Raw genomic sequence first — 20,528 nt, 5'->3', positions numbered from 1 at the left:
CCTATTGATTCTACTTCCCTAATATCACTCAAATCCATTTATCCTCTCCTTTCCCACAATCAACACCTTAGTTTAGATATTATCATCATCTTTCTTCTCTTAACTGGTCTCTTCATTCCAGTCTTTCCCACATTTAGTCCAGAAGTCAGGTAGAGCGATTTTTCTAAAATGCAAACCTGATGATCTCACACCATGCCTAAAACCCTTAAGTGGCTTGTGAATGCCTTAATAATAAATATCTAAACTTCTTAACCTGGCTCATATCATAAAAGATACTCCATAACTTGGATATGTTTACCTCTCCAGACTAGCCTCTTATAATAAGATGCTTCCCCCACATGTGGATTGCAATTAATTACAATTCTTCAAAAATGCCGTGGTCTCTCTGAAATCATAAGACATACAGAGAAAATACTGTGCCCTGAGCTGAAGGGATACAAGAAGCTGCTGAAGGCTCTAAGAAAAACTACTTCAGAAGCTCAGAGTAGAAAGAGTGAAAACCCTGTGAAAATGGATAAACATAATCACCACCTTTTTCATATTTAAAAACCACATCAAAAAACCAGTTTGACCTACTAGTGACTGCCCTTTATAGAGGAATTTAATGCTAGCAATTAAATCCTTACTAAATATTTAAGCCCCAGAAGGATTTTTTTTTATTTTCCCAAGTCAACAAACAGATATTTGTAAATATTAAAATTGTAAGTTGCTGAGTTCTATTTCAAAGAATTTTTTTAACAAACAGCCTAGTTTTACTTTGAAAAATCACTATGAGATAGGCAAGGTAAAATGAGATAATCAGGTGAAAAAGGGTAAATAACTAGCCTAAAGTCACCAAGCTAATTACTAGTGAAGCCCAGATTAGAGCCTCTAGTGATTTTTAATCCAGCTATCTCAGATTTGGCTTTATAGACAAGGTATTTTTTACCTAAAAGAAAAAAAAATACTGGATATCTACACCCCTGAGTTATGGATTAAAATTGAATGTTTAAGTCAATGACCACTTTCCCCCAATGTTTCTAGTGCTTCTGATTCCTGGAGATTCAAGAGTCACTTAACAGTAGAAGATGAATTGTGCCATTAGGCAATTAATACAAAAATGAGTTTAATTTGGCATTAAACGACTCCTTTGGTTTTTACCCGTTGTCACTCCCATTAGCCCCTGCCTCCTAACAACATACCCAAACGTTCTGAATACAGATGAAGTTGACTTTCTCTCTTATGATTGTTTCCTCCTTATGCGTTGCTTTGATTTTGTCTTCATCAAGTTCAAGTTCTCAGTTTACAGGATTTGTAACATACAGTAACCAATTCTCTTCTCCCTTATGGTAGAAAGCTTACATATTTAAATACTCTAATTTCCGGATTCTCTTTTTTTCTGCCTGGTTTCATCAGTAACCATTTGCAATGTCTTTATTATAACCAAATTGCCTAAATATCTTTGTTTCATATTTCTGGTTAAAGCCAGATAACTAATGAGTACACAGTCCTGGCCATCATTTGTTTCATGCCTTTTTTCTTTGATTAATAAGCTGATTTTTCTATGATGGCCCATCACTAGCTATATTTTTTAATACCTTTGTTATTGGACCTTTGTTATTTTGAGCATTATGTTTCTCACCAGCCTCATAAAATAGCATACAGTCAAAAATGGATGTACAACAGAAAGCAAATTAGTAGTTGCTAGGGACTAGGGGAAGATGGGGGGATGGAAAGTGCTTAATGGCTATGGAATTTCCTTTTGAGAGAATAGAAAAAATGTTTTAGAACTAGATAGATGTAATGGTTGCACCAAATTGTGACTGTTCTAATGGTCACTGAATTGTGCATTTAAAAATGGTCAATTTTATGTTAAATGAATTTCACCTCAATTTTTTAAAAGTGAATAAAATTACATGCCCACATGGTTCTTATATTCTAGTGAGAAAAAGGCAGACAATAAATAAAACAAGATAGTAAACTATGTCCTATATTAGAAGGTGCTAAGTCCTCCCCACAAAAATTAAGTAAGGTTGTACTGAAGGAGGATGTGGTTTTAAATAGGGTGGTCAAATAAAACCTCACTGAAAGATGACGTATAAGTAAAGTCTTGAAAATGTAAGGGAGCTGCCCACATAGGTATAAGGTGGAAGAGCACTCCCGGCTAAGGAAATATCAAGTGCAAAGGCCCTGAGGTTTCAAAGGTATCTGGAAAAATGTTCAAAATTGCTTTTGCCTGACTTTAAGGCCAACTGCAGGGCTAAGAAAACATCACCATATTCTGGCAGAGTAGAAGGGCTCAGCACCTGAGGTCCAGTCATTTTCTGTTTAATGGCCAGGCTCTTTGGCTTGCCAAAGCTGCATAGAATAAGGAATACTCTGGACTAACATTTATCATTGAGACCTTCTATTTCTAGAAGTAAATGGAAGCACACATACTTTTGGTTCAAATTTCAATAGTCATTTTGGTCATTGGCCACTTTCAACAAGTCAAAGCATCTTAATAGAAAAGCTAAATACCTCTAAGGGAATTCAAGGGGAGGCAAGAAAATTTTATTATGATTGTCTGTCTTATACTAAATTCTTTGTGTTCCAACAAGTAGATTCATTTGACAATTTAAAAAATGCAGTCTTTCTGCTTCCCATTTTCTCCTTCTCTTCAAGGAACTGATACTCTTCCCTAGAGAACTAGACTAAGACAGCCACTGAAATGTTACAAACATTAGATACTTTTGTACCCCATCCTCACCTGTTCACCCTATCCTGACCCCAGTTGCATCAGGCTATATTAAAAAACGTTCTTCTGCACCTACAATTAAATCATACAACAGTGCATGGCTTCAATTTGCTTACTGACCTTATCCTGGCTTCATCTTCACTTACCCTTAATTCCCTTTTTCCCCATTTCTGCATATTTTATGTATTTCATAAGCTGGATCCTAACTTTTGGGAAATAAGGTGGGATATATAAAATAATAGAAAGGAGAAAATGGTAAATGACCTAATCGGTTAGAAGACAATAGCAGACTGACAAAAATACACCTGCCTATAACTTGCAGTGTGACCTGAAACAGTCTGAGGCTCTTTGGTCTTCTCTGTTCTCATCAACATAAATAAATATTCATATGGATATATAGAAAACAGAGAACCTTTTTCAAAGCCTAGAGTGTGTCAAACTAATCATCATCTTTGGAAATATCAAGATCCACTAGAAAATAAGTTCATTCTCAAATATAACCAATATTAGTGATTTTTTTCAAATAAATAAGAGCAAATTATGTAGATCCTGGTAATAGAAAAAGCCACTAGGGGAGACACAGCATCAGAGGTAACAGTCCACTTTGTTATAGTTAAATACATTTGTTGTGGCATTTACTTTATTCTTCACCTAAGATCTAATTTGGATTCTGAAACCTTTCAAAGAGATGTAGTTCATACAAGATTATAATTCAATGTATTTAGAAAACTAGCTAACAGGGCATTTTAAATAAAGAAAGGAACAATGTCCTACATAGGTTTTGATTAGAATTTACTTGAGCCCAAATCCCCATCTGTAAATGAATCGTTGCATAATCCTTGTTGAAGCCTTAAGAACAAAGGGTTATGCATTGCCAAAGGATTTTCTAAAGCAATCTTTCTTTTTTTAATTACTCTTTATTGGATTTCAATTTGCCAACATATAGGATAACACCCAGTGCTCATCCCATCAAGTGCCCACTCAGTGCCCTTCACCCAGTCACCCCAACCCTCCATCCACCTCCCTGTCCACTACCCTTTGTTTCCCAGAGTTAGGAGTCTCTCATGTTCTGTCTCCTTCTCTGATATTTCCCACTCATTTTCTCTCCTTTCCCTTTTATTCCTAAAGCAATCTTTCTTTAATGAAAAGCATAGCATTGAAAATGTGAATGTTTGGATCTCCCCATCCCTCTACTCCCCTATTCTTTAACACCCTGCATGCATTTACCTAAACTTTGATGTACAATATAGCATTTATGTTATTAAACTGCAGACTAAATCAGCTGCCTTCACAAGTTCTGAACAAAATCTGTAAAAATCATCACAAAAGAAAGATTATTGAGGCTTTTGAGGGAGATAATTCTAAGAATTTATTAAATGTCAATTTTTAAAAAGAATAGCCAAGTATAATGTAATGCCACTGGTAAGTACCTCTAGTTGTCCCTTGCATAACATGGAAAAATAAAAAAATTATGAAAAAAAAAGTGTAACAGTGAGATGCACCCCTCCAGGAGCTTAGCTACCTGACTATATGCAAATACTTTTACCAAGATCAATCATTAGATCACTGTAATTTTTCTCTGCTTTCTTCCAGAAGAAATGGGGCTACAAGATGAAAAGAACCAAGTCCCAATGTGCTGCTAAAATTATTCTGAGCCCCCAAATCATTTCTAATCTCCTGGGTTCCAAGTTCATTGATCAGGAATGCCTATGGCACCACTTAACTATTTTATTTGTTAAAATCTCACATATAACTTATGTAACTTTTAGAAGTTCCAGGCAAGGTTTCTGAAACCCTCTTCCAGGGAAGGTTTGACTTAAGGCAATTCACCATAGGCTAGTCTGAGAGGCAGCAAAAAGAGAAGAATTGAGCTATTCTGTTCCCAGAATTGATTAGGTAATAGGTCAGAATGGGGACTTGAACAACTTTATGCTAAACTTTTAGAATGCCTGCTGCATGATTCGGACAATATGAAAATATTTGTATGAGCATGTATTCCAAAGTCAAGTAGTTTAATGGGCACATTGGTCTCTCACAATCTTAATTTTCCATTATTTTATACTTTTGTTCATTCAATTGGTAATAAACTGTGGTTTGAACCTAGGAAAAATATATTTGGCATACAGGGGGAAAACAAAAGTCCTAAGTTGCCTTTTATCTTAACTATTTACTATGTATATATAAAATTCTGAGAATATCTGTACAATTCTTAAGGTCCTGAACATACTTTTAAAAATTCAAATATTTCATATTAATTCCTGAGCCTTCCTCGTATGTAATGCTATACAATTTCAGGAAATGTAGTTCTCTGTATCCAAACAGATTTCCCATCAAAGAACAAAGAGACTAGTTTGTGTCAAGGAACAATGAAAAGACATAAGTTATCTGATAATATCACTTAAAGTTGGAAATTAAGGTCTTTTTCCATAATGGAACTACTTTGAGCCGTTGACACTACCTCTATAGCATAGAATTCATAGTTATCTTTAACTGACTCCTTAAAGTCTCTAGATACTAAATGAGATGATATACACTTACAATAAAAGAGAATTGGATGCATCTCATTGCTTCAACTGAATTGTGGATTTCATTTTCTAGTGTCATATTCTTGCCTGTTCTTTGCAAGTAGGGTCAAGTTATCTTGTCCTAATCTGAAATAATGCATTTGTTTCACACTCTGCCCAGGTAGTAAGGGAATACTAAGGTTCAGATGGTCATTTTGTAAAGAGAATGTTCAAATGATGTATAAAAGAGGTCACTTACTCCCAACCACCACCACTAATAGAAGAGACACTTTAATTGGTAACCCTATTGCTCAATTTCCTTATGAGCAGTGTCACACAAATGAACTTATCACACACACATATTGTCTCTAAATATGCATATACAAACATGCACACATTGTACTAGTGAATCATCCTGAATCATCAAGCAATACATATATTCATGTATGTGAATTTTCTAGATAAAGCCTTGGAATTGAAAGCTATCTGAAATATAATTTTATACTTACTTGCCTTTGGAAACTATATTTGCTGATTAATACTTAATATTTAATGATTTTTTATGTGCATTATCATTAAGAAATGCAATTGCTATGCTGTGTTACAGCGATATTCTTAGAGTTTTCCTTAACACAACACGGTCTCAGAAGACTATCAATCTTTAGTTCTCTTGTGCCTGTTTTTCACAGCTTTTCTATTTTCCATCTAGCTCTCAGTTTATGAACTGTCCCTTTTTGATGCTGCCTGTATATTTTACTTGGAGTTGCCTCCTAATTCTTATTTTTTACATTTTAAATATTATAATGTTGCATTGGGTCACAATGTCTATAAAGTATACATACAAATATAAATTTTATGCATATATACTTAAATATATATATAAACATATATATAATCATGCACGAAGGATGAGAGTAGAAAAATAAAAATATACTATTTGAAAGTTCTCATGTTTTATAAGAAGTAGAAAATTAACTAAGTGTACTGGAATAAAATAAAGACATATGCTATAATCCCTAAAGAAATACCTAAAACAAATGTAAAGAAATATAATTGAATGGCCAAAAAATAAATTAAAATGTCCTACTAAAAAATACTTGACTAAATCCCCCACACAGAAGAAGGCATGAAAGGAGGAACAGAACAAAAACCAGATGGGACAAATAGAAAATATATATCAAATTAATGCATAGACTTAGGAATATCAGTAAGTATGTTAAATGTAAAGAGAGTAAAATAAACATATATATAAAGGGAAGTAAATAGATATATATCATAAAATACATCCCAATAGATTTGAAATTTTGAAATATTAAAAATATATTCTTTGAACATAAAATTAAATTAGAAATGATAACAATATGATATCTTAAAAAGCCCTAATATTTGAAAATTATACATTTCCATGGTATTAACCAAAGAAGAAATCACAATAATAACAGAAAAATATTTTTGGACAGAATAATGATAAAAATACAGTATGTAAAAAATTTGTGGGACTTGGCTAACATTTATTAGAGGAAATGTTATTTAAATGCTTATGCTAAAAAATGTTTAAAATCAACTTTCTAAATTTGTACCTTAGGAAGCTAGAAAAATACAAGAAAATTAAACCTAAAGTAAGTAGAAGAAAGGACATAATAAAGAGAATAGCAGAAATAAACATATTGAAGGTAGAAAAACAATAAAGCACAAAAGTTGACTATCTGAAAAGATAACTAAAATTGATAAACTTCTAGAGAGACCTATGAAAAAAATTTTTTAATTACTAATACCAGAAAGAAAAAGAGGATAGCATTACAGATATAAAAAGGATAAGGCTATATTATAAGCAACTTTATGCCAGCTCAAAAACTTAGATAAAATAGACAAATTAAAAAACACAGTTACCAAAGCTGAAAATGATATGAAAAATCTGAATAGCCCTAGATCTGTCATATAAATTCAGGTCCAAAAATTAAAAATACATTTACAAGAGAAGATCTATGATTAGTCACTGGGGAAATATAAATTAAAACCATTATAAGATTCCACCTCTTACCCACTCGAATAAAAAAGAATGAAAGAATGACAAAGACAGAGAATACCAAATGAGGGAAGGATATAGAGTTATTGAAATTCTCACACAATGCTGGTGAGAAATAAAATGATACAATTATTTTGGCAAAATATTTGACAGTTTATTTTAAAGTTCAAATATGACTTTGTTTTTCGTTTTGTTTTGGTTTGTTTTTTTTGTGTGTGTGTTTTTGTTTTTTTAGGGAGAGTGGGAGAGAGAGACAGGCACAGACACAGGCAGAGGGAGGAGCAGGCTCCACGCAGGGAGCCCGACGTGGGACTTGATCCCGGGTCTTCAGGATCAGGCCCCGGGCCGAAGGCAGCACCAAACCACAGAGCCCTTGCATCTATTCTTTGAACCAGAAATCCTACTACTAGGTATTTACCAAAGAAGAATGAAAATCTCCATGAAAAATTTGTACAAGAATGCTCACAGCTTTATTCATAGTTGCTCAAAAATAGAAACAACGCGGGGATCGCTGGATGGCTCAGTGGTTTAGTGCCTACCTTCCGCCCAGGATGTGATACTAGAGACCCAGGATCAAGTCCCACATTGGGCTCCCTGCATAGAGCTTGCTTCTCTCTCTGCCTATATCTCTGCCTCTCTCTCTCTCTCTCTCTCTCTCTCTCTCTGTGTCTCTCATGAATAAATAAATAAAATCTTAAAAAAAATAGAAACAACACAAACATCCATCAACAGAAGAATGGATCCTCAGTAGTAAAGGAGAATGAATGCTGATACACCTAATAACATGGACAAATCTCTCAAATATAAAACATTAACTAGTGCTTCTATTTAGAGGAAGTTCTAGAATTGACAAAAATAATCTCTGGTAAAATAAAATAAATAAAATAAAATAAAATAAACTTAGAACATTAAGTACTCCAACAAAGAAGAGAGAGATTTACTTGGAAGGGACACGGGAGAAATTTCTAGGTTGATTGAAATGGTCTAAATCTTGACAGGAGTGTGGATAACACGGCTGTATCCAATGGACAAAATTCACTGAACTGTATACTTAATTGGTCTATAATTTAGAAATTTCCAAACTCAAGGAACATAAAGTCTTAAAAATTGTTCCAGATTAAAGATAACTAAATAGATATGACTAAACGCAACATGTGCTCCTGAATTTGGTTCTGTATTAGGGGAAAAAAAAAAAAACAACATGATTAAGGCAAATACCCAAATTTGAATATAGACTGCTAATTAGACAAAAGTAATGTATCAGTGTTAAATTTCCTGACTTTGAAAACTGTACCTTGGTGTATGTAAGAGAATACTCTTGTTCTTAACAAATATACACTGGAATATATATGATTAAGGGGGCATGATATCTCCAATTCTCAAACTGTCCAGAAGAAATATATACATACATAATGTTATAATTATATATGATAATATATATCTATATTATAAATTAGATATCTATAATATAGAGATATATCTCCAGCTATATAGATAGAGATGTTAGACATGTCAAGAATTAAAAAGTAAATAAGGCAATAAAATGTGCATCTGTGTAAAAAAATTCATTCTGTTAAAAGGTATATGGGAGTTCACTATACCATGCTTGAAACTTTACAACTCTACACCAGGTATTTACATTTTTGAAGGATTAAGAATTGAACCTGCGGGGGCATCTGGGTGGCTCAGTGGTTGAATGTGTGCCTTCGGCTCATATCATGATCCCAGCTCAGGTCATGATCCCAAGGTCCTGGGATTGAGTCTCACATGGGGCTCCCCACGGGGAGCCTGTTTCTCCCTCTGCCTATGTCTCTGTCTCTCATGAATAAATAAATAAAATCTTTTAAAAAAAGTATTAAACCTGTGTCATCATAAGGAATGTCATCTAACTGCTCAAGCAAGAAAAGGAAAAATATTCAAAATTTTTAAAAGTTGGATTTAAAAAGTTATTTCCCTATCAATCTTAGTAAATACAATGATAGTATGAAAAAATAACATTCCTCTGCCCCAAGCAGATGTCCCTTGCAGGTCTTCCATTTAATTTTGTATCCTAAGCCTTTATAAATTATCTCTAAACGTTATAAATAAAATTATTTACCCCAGTGTGGAATATCAGCCATAATAAAGGAGCAATTAATTATCCAGCAATAGTAGCTTGCACTTTGTGTTTTCTCATAAATGCAGTACCTTCAAAATAGATTTGGGAAGAATTTCCATTTAGGAGGGAATACAAAGCATTTGAAAGAGCAGTGAAGAAATGCCAAGTGGGAATTTTGACTTTTTTTTTTTTTATTGAAAGAGAGAAAGAAAGAGAGAGAAGAGGAAGGAGGAAGGGAAGAAGGGAGGAAGGAAAGGGGAAAATAAAAATAAAGGGAAAGAGATAATTTTTAAATGAAAGCTGTGACTAGTCATGCTTAAGGCATAGAGTGTATTTTAAAAAATAGATCTAGGGGATCCCTGGGTGGCTCAGAGGTTTGGCGCCTGCCTTTGGCCCAGGGCATGATCCTGGAGTCCCTGGATCGAGTCCCATGTCGGGCTCCTTGCATTGGAGCCTGCTTCTCCCTCGGCCTGTGTCTCTGTCTCTCTCTCTCTCTCTCTCTCTCTCTCTCTCTCTCTGTCTGTCTCTAATGAATAGATAAATAAAATCTTTAAAAAAATAGATCTAATATGTACATGACAATGGTAGGAACTGTACCTAGTTCTTACATAAGATAGGGACTTTATCTGCATTGTATCTTATCTTCCAGCAAACAAAAACAAGAAGTCTCTTTGATGTCCATATCCTCCTTCAGCTGTTTCTTTATTTCTCCTGCATAGCAAAATTTCTCAAAAGGGTTGTTTACACTCATTTTCTCCCTTTTCTCATTTCTCAGTCTGTCTTCAAGTCATTCGAATTGTTAGGATTTTGTCCCTATCATCACATTAAAAATATTTTTTGTTAAGGTGTCCAATGAGGTCATTATGTTTGTTGCCATAATAATGATTTATTCCTAGTCCTCAACTTACTCAGTCTCAGCAGCATTTGCCAGAGATGATCATTCCATTAAACTCAAAACAGTACCTTCTCTCAGCTTCTGCAACACCCATACTCTTTGGCCACTCTTTCTCACTCTCTTTTGCCGACTCTTCTATGCAGTCTGGAAATGCTGAAGTTCTTTATACCTCAGGTGTATGTTTATGAATATGTATACATATTTTTTCTTCTCTAGCTAAGACGACTTTCTAGGTGCTATTTATATAGTGATGGCCCTTGAAATTACATCTCCAGTACTGAATTCTCCCCATATTCATGACATATATCCAATTACATATTTTACTTCTGCATTTAAATGTCTAAAAGATATTTTCAATTTATCATATCACAAACTTAACTATTTATTCAATTTCCAGCCTGAACCCTCCAACCTGTTTTCCCCCACTCCCAGTTTTCTCTGCTTTAGTAAATGATATTACCATCCCACCCAGTTAATTAAGCAAGGAATCTAAGAGTCACCCTGTAATACCATCTTTTCTTCATCCCCCATATTTAATCTATTAACAAGTTCTGTCCATTTTCCCTACAGATTATATCCCAAATCTATCTACTTCTCTCTGTTTCCACTGCCATCAGTGATTCTAATCAACTATCATCTTTCTTTTTATTTTACACCAATATTTGATTTATTTATAAATGTACACATTAGTGTTTTATTATCAGTAACATATGAAACAAGCAATTTATCAAAAAGCAAGTATCCAAGTTTATAGTAAGGGCAACTGACATTTCCTGGGGCACTTCCCTCACAGGGGTTACAAGCTTTCCTGATCCTGTCAATCTTAGAAGGGGGACAAAAGCCAGCACTCCCATGTTATACATCATAAAGCTGATGGTGGTGTTACTGTCATGCTGGGCATGTAAGAGTTCTTGCTGTAGATTTTCAGAATGTGTGTCCAAGTAAATGAGAGGAGCAATCTATTAATTGAAGAATCACCTAATTTACATAGTTCTTTGAGCAAACAATTCTTGGCCAAATGTAAGAGAAGCCATGTCATTTAGTGTGAGCAAACGAGTCAACTCTTAATCATCCCACCATTAATTAAACTTTAAAAATGAAAGATTAACTAGCATTACTGGGGTGGTAATGGATAGCTTGGAAAGGTTTAAAGTGCTCCCACATGAGGTCTGGGATGTACAATGGATTGACACCGGAGATCACCATATATGAAGGATCAAGCAGGGGTTGGTTCTGAAGGTGCTGTAAGAATATCCTCTCATTATCTGTATATGCTCCTTTCATTTCACTAAGATGACTCCTTTAAAGGTTACCAGTGTCTGGGGGTTCCTCAGATCCTCATGTTCTAGTCATCATCCTTTCTGCCAGAAATCTAACTCCTGTAAGCGTGGGGAAAAGGCTGCAATTAAATACACTGATTTGGGAAGTCCTGGGGATTTTGTGTGTGGAAAATGGGTACAGAGTATAACTGCTAGCTGAGAAGGCATTCATAAAACTGGACAGTGATGTGTTTAGCATTTTGAAGAAAGGATCTCTACATGGGTATTTCTGAGAGCCACATAGGACTGTATGCTCCAGAACGTGTGGAACACCAGTTCTGTCTGTGGGAGTGGTGAGGAACTTCACACTGAACAAGATGTTGAGTCTTCTCTGGACAAGTTTAAGTATTTCACTCCTGTGCTGTCATGGTTAAACTTCGCTGCAGTTAGGGACAATTCAGAGATAGATGCTTCCTGGCTTATGGTGAATCCGTGGATCCTCTTTCCAACCTCATACTCCAGTGCCCTCTCACAGGCTTTGGTACCCTTCCTCCTCCCTGCTCTGGGCTGGTATGGCTGCTTAGCTTCCTCAGGAAGTCTGACACCCTCTTGACACAACACTGCATGGCTTGTCACCAGCCTCAACTATCATCTCTTGAAGAAACTATTATAATAGCTTCCTAATCAGTCTTCCTGACTCCACTTTTACCATCCATTTTCTAAGGGCAGTCAGTGTGATCATTTTAAAGTGTAAGGCAGATCATGTCACACCTCTACTTAAAGTTTTCTGATGGCTTTCCGTTATGCTTAGAATAACATTCTAAATCCCTATGCTACTGAAAAGACTCCATATGATCTAGTCCTTGACTACTTCTCTATTTTCTCCCATCTGTGCTGCTATAACAAAATACCAAAGACTGAATGACATAAATAACAGAAATTTATTTCTCACAGTTCTGGAGGCCAGAAATTCCAAGAAAAAGGCACTAGCAGATTCAGTGTCTCGTGAAGTCCCACTTCCTAGTACATAGGCAACCATCTTTTCACTGTGTCCTCACATGGCAGAAAGGACTAGGAAGTTCTTTGGCTTCTCTTATAAGGATGCTAATCCCATTCATGAGGGCTCCACCCAAATGACCAAAGGCCCTCCAAATACCATCATATTGGCATTAAGTGTTAACATATAAATGGGAGGGGGCATAAACATTAAGTCCATAGCACTCTCTGACCTCATGTTCTACTATTCAGCCTCTTGCTCTCTATGGCCCAGCCATACTGGCATTCATTCTTTTTTTCCAAGGAGCAAAGCACGTTCTGATCTCAGGAATTTCAGAGTAGCAGCATTGGTCTGATATGCTTTACCTCCCCAGATCTCTCATTTTCTTATAGAATTCTGATCAAACGTTGCCTCTCCAGAGAGACCTTTCCTGTTATTCTTCCTCCTTTCGCCCTATTTTATTTTTATTTTAGCATTTATTACTGTCTTACTATATCACATTCTATTTGCTTATTGTTTGTCTCCGATGTCATAATAACAAGTCCATGGAAGTATATAGTTTTGTTTAATGCTGTATCCCCAGTAAGAACCTAATAAATATTTGCTGGGTGAATGAAATTCATATAGTAATAACCTAGGATTAAATGTTAGAAAAGACCTCAAGTTAACTAGAGTAGTCTCTTATTTTTATAGGATCAATACTTTAAGCCAAAAGAACCAGAGATATCAAATGGTATGTTAAAGGTGACAGAATTTCTAGTAACAGAGCCAAAACTAGTGTTAAGGTCTTCTGATTCCTGAAGCAGTGCTCTTTCTTTTGGTCTATTCTCTCTCAAGCAGTTAGTAACACTGAGAAAAATATTGGGAAAATACTTTGCTGAACTGTACAATGTCATTGTGCTTAAATAAAAAAGAACGATACTAAACTGTGGCATGAATTCACATTTTTCTTTTTCTTTAAAAGATTTTATTGGGGTCCCTGGGTGGCGCAGCGGTTTGGCGCCTGCCTTTGGCCCAGGGCACGAACCTGGAGACCCCGGATCGAATCCCACATTGGGCTCCCGGTGCATGGAGCCTGCTTCTCCCTCTGCCTCTCTCTCTCTCTCTCTCTCTGACTATCATAAATAAATAAAAATTTAAAAAAAAGATTTTATTTATTCATGAGAGACACAGAGAGAGAGAGAGGCAGAGACATAGGTAGAGGGAGAAGCAGGCTCCCTGTGGGGAGCCCGATGTGAGACTCGATCAGGACTCCAGGATCACGCCCTGAGCCAAAGGCAGATGTTCAACCACTCAACCGGTGGGCCACCTAGGCATCCCGAATTCAGGTTTTTCTTGAGAGAGAGAGAGAGAGAGAGAGCACATGTGTGCAAACCAGAGGTGGAGAGGGCAGAGAAAGAATCCAAAGCATACTCCATATCCAGTGTGGAGCCTGACACAGGGCTCACTTCTCACAATCCTGAAAACATGACCTGAGCTGAAATGAAGAGTTGGACACTTAACCAACGGAGCCACCCTGGTGCTCCATGACTTCAGTACTTTTATTTATTCAGGAGCTGTTGTTTCCTGATCATCTACCATATACAAGACACTGCTTCCACTGTAGAGGTGAAAAAGAAGTGACTCTCGCTTTCAAGAGTTTTTTTTTTTTTAATCTAGAAAAGGGAATTAACCCAATTTATATAATGCAAGACAAAATGTGATAAATCTCACATGAGTGGCAAAATATATTGTGTGGATCCAGAGGAGAAACTAAGTATGCACAGCAAATTCAGGATTATAAAAGGCCTGAAAGAAGAGATAATATTTGTCATGGACCTTAAAGAATGAGAAGGACAAGTAAATGGGGAACAGCATGAACAAAAGTTATGGGGGGAAAAACACATGTCTTCTGTTCAAAAAACAAGTAGTACAGTTAAGATAATCCCTGGGGTCTCTGTTGTGCTATAGTTATAAATAAAGTTGGAAGGATAGTCTGGAGCAAGAATATGAAAGGCGTTGCATGTCTTATTAAACCTGGAGTTTGGTCTTCATTTCCTAGGTGATCAGCCAGCAAGTGCTGAATGAATATTAAATAAATGAATGAATGGCCACTTTTTTTCTTTTGGAAGGGGAATGATATAATGCAAGCAGTGCTTAAGAAAGATTGATCTGGCAGCTGGGTATACGATGGATTGGTAGTGTGAGACTGAAGGCATAAAGATCAGTTTAGGTGGTAAGAAACAGACTGGGCAAGAGGTAAAGAGGTCCTGAACAAAAGAGTGGTGAAGGGGGTTGTCAATTAATGTTCAAATCAACCATGTAGACTTTGACAATAATAATTTACATGGATGAAAAAAAGATCTAATTCAGTGTTATTTTCTAGATCAGAGTTTCAAACTTTTTTCTCCCACAAGCCACAGTAATAAATATATTTTATGCCATGATTTAATGCACATGTGTGCACACACACATAATTGGTATAAAATTTCACAAAATGCTTTCTTTTATCATCTGCAATTTTATTCTATTTCCTATTTCAGTTAAAAAATACACCAATCACAATCTTCAACACTCATTTATAACCTAATAATGGGTCATAGTCCATAGTTTGAAAAACGCTTCCCTAGATTTAGTCCTAGTTATTTAGATGTCACTAATTCACATATAACCCAACCTATGGAGTCACTTTACCTACCCACTTATCAAGAGTTAATCATTTTGACCTAAAGCAAATAATGTAAAGCATAGAGAAATTAAGTCTTTAGAAATCTATTTCAAGTGCTTTCATGTGAAAAGACACTCACCTACCTCACACCAGACCAATTCAATAACCTAGTCACTCTGCCACCAAAATCACCTGCCAGAAGAATCTAACTAGACATTCCATGGTTCCCTACTGCCTAGTCCAAAAAGCCTAATCTATATGCCTTAGCTTGTAAGGTCCTCCATAATTTATCTCCACCCTTCCTATCCACCTTCACTTCCTACAACTCCTCATGTTTAAGTTAGATTGATTAATCCCACAAACACATATGGCTTGTTCCTTCTTCTATAGTGTGCTCATTTTGTAGCCTTTGCCTTGAATGCCCTCCCCCTAATTCTCCACCAATCACATAACTGTCTACTCTAGCCCATCTACCTTGTGAATATCTTCTGCTAATTATTCTGCTTCACACTGAAACACTTCAACACACACACACACACACACACACACACACACACACAGAGATAATTCAACCACAGGGTGTTTAACTTTACCATAGAATGTTTTCTAATTATTTCAATTGTATTAGATGTATCTCCATAACCTGAGATAACACGATTAATGGAAAGAGCCCAAACTTTGGAGCCAAACAGACCTAAATTTGAATCCTGAATCTGCCATTTATTAATTATGTCTCCTTTGGCAAACTGCTTCTCTAAGCCTTAATCTGCATATCCATTAAGTACAAATTATAGTACCTATTCACAAAGTTATTTGGAGCATTACATGAGATAACATGTGTAAAAGATCTAGCAAAGCACCTGATATGAGCTCAATGATGATTTTCTGCTATGTGATTTTTTTCCCCCTGAAAACAGGTGTCATGTCTTAAACAGCATCTAACATAGATAGGGTTGTGTACATAATGAGCACTTAGTAGAATCTGTACATTTGTTGCTCAATCAATTCACTCTTCTCCACTATCATTATATATATAAAAAATAACATTTTCCCAGTCATTATACCCAACTAAGAATGAAGCAAGAAGTAAAGGTAAGCCATCTACTTTTTCATTTGACTTACTTTTGTTAAAAATGAACAGTGGGAGGCTCCCCAAGATGTTTTGAGAAATAAGCCCAGCAGATAGACATTGAAAAAGCAATGCTTTCCCCTGATCACCTTTTATGTTGCTATGACTCTTCCTTGTAGTTTCCTTTGTTGTGCTTTCCCATGCAGATTAAATTGCACCAGATGACTCAAAACAGATGTGTCAATTATGTGGCTGTGATCTTTGTTAGAAAATCTTCGCATCTGTGTTGGGTGAGAAGACTCATCATATTAAAAAACATAGTCATTCTAATGCAGTCCTATTATTTCATGCAATAGTCTCATTTCTGAAATTACTCCAGTTATTAGTAAGCTCAAGGTTTCTGATACAAGTCTACAAAAATTTCCCTTTCCTTTGGCTCTAGGAAAGCAGAGCTCTGGCTAACAGAAAGTGCAAGATCTTGAGGAATTTGTCCACTGAACTGTGGGAAATGATGACAGATCCAGGAATAATGTGCCACATTGTTTTCCACAAAGGACAGGTAAAGGAAATAGCACATCACCTATATCCAAAAACATATTTTTTATTACATTATGATCTATTGTTGCACATTGCTTTTGCTCAACTCTCTAGTTTTAGTTTTATTATAAACAGTTCAATCACTATAACATAAACATTCTAAGTGAACTTCTTACATGGCTCAATTGTATCTGTTACTGTTGAGGCTGAATGTCAGAGCCGAAGAGTTGGTAGAGTTTGAGGTACTAAGTTCAGTCAAAAGGGGAAAACTGAAGGTTTACATTACTTTGTCTAATAATTATATTTAGAAATCTAAAGATTACCTAAACCAAGGTGCCAAGGTTCTCTTTAAAGAAGTGAAACTATATGGTTTACATAAAAGTAAAATGTAATGGTTTTAAAATATATTAAAATATGTTTAACAACAATCATAAGATAAATAAACATACAATGACATAAAATGTTTCTCCTATCTTCTGGGCAAAAAGCAAAATGGGGAAAAATTGTGTTGACAAGGATTTGGGAATCACATATTCTCAGTCACTGTTGGTGTCAGTATGTATAAGTACAAAATTTCCAGAAGTGTAATTGCTAGGTATGTGTTAATATAACTCGTGATTTTATCAGTATTATTATGAAAATAGTTTTGAACTTGCATGGATCTTATGAAAGGGTCATGGAGTTTCTAGGAGTCCTTGGGCTATACTTTGAGAACCACTATTACATGTAATAGAATATTTATGGAAAGATATCCAAGAAACTGGAAAACATGAGTGTATCTAGGTAAGAGGTTAGAGGTAGAAGGCGGATTCTTTTTAGTGTACACATATTTGTAGTTTGGATTATTTTGACTGTGTATAAGTATTACATATTTTAAAATAAATAAAAAGTAATGGGTATTCTGTTTCCTTAATGAAGTTAAGTGATTTCACCAGTGCTTCTTAACAAAATAAAAGACCTATGTTTGAGAATTCTGACTTCTACCCCTGATCACTTTGTGATCATTCATAAATGCCACAAATCCATCATGTAAGCTTGAAACATATTATGATTCAGTTGGACACAGACCTCCATGCTAAAGTTTCATTCTTGCTTCCCTTGACTTTCTGTCAGATAGTTAATGAAGAGTAAATAAATATTTAAAGGTAGTAGGCAGGTGTTTTGTTATTGGAAAAAATATACATCTAATATATCTGTTCTGTAAGACTCTCATTTCTTTTTTTTTAAAGCATAAAATATCACACAAAGGTCCCAGTGAACTCAGTTCTCAAACATCCTGTTCCATGTAAGAGGCTTTGACAAATAGCAATTCAGCACAAAATAAAATAATTCATTACATTTCAAAATGGTTTTTATTTTGATCAAGCCTAGAGGATGTTTTAAATAGGCAAAAACTGTCTTTATTAGAGGCTAAGGGCCCAGCTGTAGATCTCATCTGATGGCCCTTCAGAGCCATGTGTCCCAGTACTTGACCCACTTTTGCCTTAGCAAAAACAGAAATGTTCCTAATAGAACAGTAAAGTTCAATGAACTTGGATGGTTCCCTTACAGGAAAATCCAACTCCATCAAGTGTTAGTAAGGCATCTGGTTATGCAGTATTCACTTCTCTAGTGTAAGGGTACTCAACTTTAATCAAATTTGAGCAAGAGATCTGTAACTTTCTGACATATTCAATACTGTAACTTCAATGATCTAGGACTTTGGCATAACCATCAACTAAATCACCTAAGGAGAAAACGAGGAAGTTATTCACTTGACACCCTTTCTTTTCCCCCTTCCCAATTTGCTACCAACAAATCCTGTAATAATAAAAAAAAAAATTTCCCCACTTAAAAATCTTTCTATGGCAATCAACCATCTACAAGATAAAATCTGAGCTCCAGGATTTAGCACAGCATCCATTAACCCTGAATCATCTGGCCCTTGCCCATCTTTCCAGCCCTTCTCCAGCGTGTCCACTTGAAAAATCATAACCTATATTTCAAAACAATGCTGAGATGTTTCAGTTCTCTGAAGCATTTCTAGATAACTTTTGCTTTTGTCTAGTGGACTTTTATTCATCACTGAAATTTCATTATCAAAAGTCACTTCCTTTGCAAAGACTTCTTCCACCATCCCCACTTCCATCCAAGATGAATTCTGGGTTTCCATATTTTGTACATGATTCTACTATAGCATTAAACATGCTGTATTGTCATTGTTAATATAGCTCATTTCTCTGTTAGACCATGGATGCCTTAAAAGCAGAGATCAATGTTTATTTATTTTAGGATTTTAGCACCTAAGAGAATGCCTAGCACACAACAAGCTCTTAAGTACATAAAGGAATGAAGGACTACTCTCAAGGACAAGCACCTGGAGATGCATTGTAGCACAGTGAAAGAAACAGATTTGAGGATCTCTTTTTCTATCTACATTCCTCAATGATCTCATGGACTTGCTTCTTATTTATATACTGCCCACTCCCAAATGTTTTTCTCCATGGTGGACTTCTCCCTTAAACTCACATACTCAACTGCTCATCTAATATCTCCACTTGGATATCTGTCAAAGAGACATTTCAGATGTAACATGTACAAAACCAAACTCGTGATTCTTAATCTTCCCCATCTTGATAATCAGAAACTCTAATTTTTTAGTCACACAGGCCAAGAAATCTGGAATTATTTGTAACTTGTCTCTTTCTCTCATTCTTTGCATTCAATATATCAAAAAAAAACTGTTGGCTCCACCTTGAAAACATAACCACAATTCTATCACATTAAATTACCTTTGTTGCTAACATTGTAGCTCAAGCCATCATCACCTTCCCTTTGTACTACAGCAATCGCCTCTTAAATGGGCTCTTTGTTCCAGTCTTCGCCCCTTTACTCTGTGTCCCACCCAGGATCCAGAATGGCCTTGTAAAATATACTGAACCATGTCAAGCCTCTGTTTAAAATCCTCCAATGGCTTTTCATCAAAGAGTAAATGCCCAAATCTTTACAATCACTTACAAAGCCCTACATTACCTGACCGTGCCACCATCACCTCCCTGACCTCATCTCCTAATTCCCCCTCCACTGCTCACTCTGCTTCAGTCTCCTTGTTGTTCCTTGAAATCTAAAGGCTTCCACCCAGTGCCTTGGCATTTGCTACCCACCCCCCACCCTCCGACCAGAAAAATGGTCTCTGAGATGTCAGCATGGCTAACTCCCTCACTTCTGTCAGGTCTCTATTCAAATACCACTTTATCACTTAGGCCTTCTCTGACCATTCTGTAAAGTATAGTCAAAACTTCCTATTTTTCCCCATAGCACATCTCCCCCCCCTTTCTCTGTCTCATGTTCACATGCACACACAATGCTCATTTATCTTGTCTATCTTCTTATCTTCTCCAACTAGAATACACACTCCATGAAGGTAGTTGGGTTTTTTTAGCTACTGTTAAATCTTTATTCCCTAGAACAATATTTAGAGTATAGTAGATATTCAGTAAATATTTGTTGATTAAATGGACAATGACCTCCAATAAGTCACTTTGCCCCTCTATAGATTCTCTTGATCTCTAGTAAAAGGAGAGGTTTAGATTAAGACCTCATCCAGTTTCATCATTCCATAAACTTATAACTTACACTTCCTCTGAATCCTCTGAGGGCCTCCTTAGCACATTATCAGGAACATTACATATTCAGTAAATACTTGTTAAGTGGTCTATGATTTGGGATTATAAAGACCTGCATTTTTTAATGGCCATTCTGTGCTAGGCAGAATTTATTCTACATTATCTCCTTTTAATC

At 35.8% G+C, this 20,528-nt stretch overlaps 1 protein-coding gene across 1 annotated transcript in view; it reads right to left on the bottom strand.

Moving 5' to 3' along the window:
- The window catches only part of IL1RAPL2 (interleukin 1 receptor accessory protein like 2), a 1,329,588-nt gene that overhangs the window by 531,514 nt on the left and 777,546 nt on the right, over positions 1-20,528 (bottom strand). The gene's annotated exons all lie outside the window — the stretch shown is intronic.

Source organism: Canis lupus, chromosome X (assembly GCF_003254725.2).
Source record: "Canis lupus dingo isolate Sandy chromosome X, ASM325472v2, whole genome shotgun sequence".
NCBI classification, from domain to species: Eukaryota; Metazoa; Chordata; class Mammalia; order Carnivora; family Canidae; genus Canis; species Canis lupus.
The sequence above is the reverse complement of the archived record's forward strand: the minus strand, read 5'-3'. Positions and strand labels throughout refer to the sequence as shown.